This window comes from Taudactylus pleione, unplaced genomic scaffold (assembly GCF_031769625.1).
Source record: "Taudactylus pleione unplaced genomic scaffold, aTauple2 ptg000967l, whole genome shotgun sequence".
Taxonomy (NCBI): Eukaryota; Metazoa; Chordata; class Amphibia; order Anura; family Myobatrachidae; genus Taudactylus; species Taudactylus pleione.
This window is the reverse complement of record NW_028285368.1, coordinates 5,602,501-5,605,000: the sequence shown is the minus strand read 5'-3', so window position 1 is coordinate 5,605,000 and position 2,500 is coordinate 5,602,501. Positions and strand designations below refer to the sequence as shown.

General features: G+C 37.7%; 8 pseudogenes; all 8 read right to left on the bottom strand.

Moving 5' to 3' along the window:
* The window catches only part of LOC148455661 (5S ribosomal RNA), a 119-nt pseudogene extending 24 nt beyond the window's left edge, over positions 1-95 (bottom strand).
* A 564-nt stretch (positions 96-659) lies between these two features.
* LOC148455660 (5S ribosomal RNA) lies at positions 660-778 on the bottom strand (annotated as a pseudogene).
* A 115-nt stretch (positions 779-893) lies between these two features.
* On the bottom strand, positions 894-1,012 carry LOC148455659 (5S ribosomal RNA; annotated as a pseudogene).
* Positions 1,013-1,363: 351 nt separating this feature from the next.
* On the bottom strand, positions 1,364-1,482 carry LOC148455658 (5S ribosomal RNA; annotated as a pseudogene).
* A 116-nt stretch (positions 1,483-1,598) lies between these two features.
* Positions 1,599-1,717, bottom strand: LOC148455657 (5S ribosomal RNA; annotated as a pseudogene).
* Positions 1,718-1,831: 114 nt separating this feature from the next.
* LOC148455656 (5S ribosomal RNA) lies at positions 1,832-1,950 on the bottom strand (annotated as a pseudogene).
* Positions 1,951-2,066: 116 nt separating this feature from the next.
* LOC148455655 (5S ribosomal RNA) lies at positions 2,067-2,185 on the bottom strand (annotated as a pseudogene).
* Positions 2,186-2,301: 116 nt separating this feature from the next.
* Positions 2,302-2,420, bottom strand: LOC148455654 (5S ribosomal RNA; annotated as a pseudogene).
* Positions 2,421-2,500: the final 80 nt, after the last annotated feature.

Genomic DNA, 2,500 nt, shown 5'->3' with positions numbered 1-2,500 from the left:
GGTGGTCTCCCTTTCAAGTACTAACCGGCCCCAACACTGCATAGATTCCAAGATCAGACTAGATTGGGCATGTCCAGTGTGGTTTGACTGTAGGTGCTCAAAAACATTCACTTTAGACCTCTTTTACTTCTTAACTCAAGTAAATTCATTGATAAGTGGAAAAAAATTAAATGTAAAATGTAATAGAAAAGAATGTTATGGCAGTATAAAATTACCTACAGCACCTGGTATTCCCAGGTGGTTTCCCATACCAAGTACAAACCATGCCCAACACTGCATAGCTTCCAAGATCAGACGACATTGGCCATGTCCAGTGTGGTTTGGCTGTAGGTGCTCAAAAATATTAACTTTAGATCTCTTTTATTTCTTAACTCATGTAAATTCAATGATAAGTTGAAAAATGAAATGTAAAATGTAATAGAAAAGAATGTTATGGCAGTATAAAATTACCTACAGCACCTGGTATACCCAGGTGGTGTCCCATCCAAGTACTAACCAGACCCAACACTGCATAGCTTCCAAGATCAGTGGTTTGGCTGTAGGTGCACAAAAACATTAACTTTAGACCTCTTTAACTTCCTAACTCATGTAAATTCAATGATAAGTTGAAAAATGAAATGTAAAATGTAATAGAAAAGAATGTTATGGCAGTATAAAATTACCTACAGCTCCTGGTATTCCCAGGTGGTCTCCCATCCAAGTACTAACCAGGCCCAACACTGCATAGCTTCCAAGATCAGACGAGATTGGGCATGTCCAGTGTGGTTTGGCTGTAGGTGCGCAAAAACATTAACTTTAGACCTCTTTTACTTCTTAACTCATGTAAATTCAATGATAAGTTGAAAAATAAAATGTAAAATGTAATAGAAAAGAATGTTATGGCAGTATAAAATTACCTACAGCTCCTGGTATTCCCAGGTGGTCTCCCATCCAAGTACTAACCAGGCCCAATACTGCATAGTTTCCAAGATCAGACAAGAATGGGCATGTCCAGTGTGGTTTGGCTGTAGATGCTCAAAAACATTAACTTTAGACCTCTATTACTTCTTAACTCAAGTAAATTCATTGATAAGTTGAAAAAATTAAATGTAAAATGTAATAGAAAAGAATGTTATGGCAGTATAAAAGTACCTACAGCACCTGGTATTCCCAGGTGGTCTCCCATCCAAGTACTAACCATGCCCAACACTGCACAGCTTCCAAGATCAGATGACATTGGCCATGTCCAGTATGGTTTGGCTGTAGTTGCTCAAAAATCTTAACTTTAGACCTCTTTTACTTCTTAACTCAAGTAAATTCATTGATAAGTTGAAAAAATGTAATGTAAAATGTAATAGAAAAGAATGTTATGGCTATATAAAATTACCTACAGCACCTGGTATTCCCAGGTGGTCTCCCGTCCCAATACTAACCAGGCCCAACACTGCATAGCTTCCAAGAACAGACGAGATTGGGCATGTCCAGTGTGGTTTGGCTGTAGGTGCTCAAAAACATTAACTTTAGACCTCTATTACTTCTTAACTCAAGTAAATTCATTGATAAGTTGAAAAAATTAAATGTAATATGTAATAGAAAAGAATGTTATGGCAGTATAAAATTACCTACAGCACCTGGTATTCCCAGGTGGTTTCCCATCCAAGTTCTAACCAGGCCCAACACTGCATAGCTTCCAAGATCAGACGAGATTGGGCATGTCCAGTGTGGTTTGGCTGTAGGTGCCCAAAAACATTAACTTTAGACCTCTTTTACTTCTTAACTCAAGTAAATTCAATGATAAGTTGAAAAATGAAATGTAAAATGTAATAGAAAAGGATGTTATGGCAGTATAAATTACCTACAGCTCATGGTATTCCCAGGTGGTCTCCCATCCAAATACTAACCAGGCCCAACACTGCATAGCTACCAATACCAGATGAGATTGGGCATGTCCAGTGTGGTTTGGCTGTAGGTGCTCAAAAACATTAACTTTAGACCTCTTTTTCTTCTTAACTCAAGTAAATTCATTGATAAGTTGAAAAAATTAAATGTAAAATGTAATAGAAAAGAATGCTATGGCAGTATAAAATTAGCTACAGCACCTGGTATTCCCAGGTGGGCTCCCATCCAAGTACTAACCAGGCCCAACACTGCATAGCTTCCAAGATCAGATGAGATTGGGCATGTCCAGTGTGGTTTGGCTGTAGGTGCTCAAAAGCATTAACTTTAGACCTCTATTACTTCTTAACTCAAGTAAATTCATTGATAAGTTGAAAAAATTAAATGTAAAATGTAATAGAAAAGAATGTTATGGCAGTATAAAATTACCTACAGCACCTGGTATTCCCAGGTGGTTTCCCATCCAAGTTCTAACCAGGCCCAACACTGCATAGCTTCCAAGATCAGACGAGATTGGGCATGTCCAGTGTGGTTTGGCTGTAGGTGCCCAAAAACATTAACTTTAGACCTCTTTTACTTCTTAACTCAAGTAAATTCAATGATAAGTTGAAAAAGGAAATGTAAA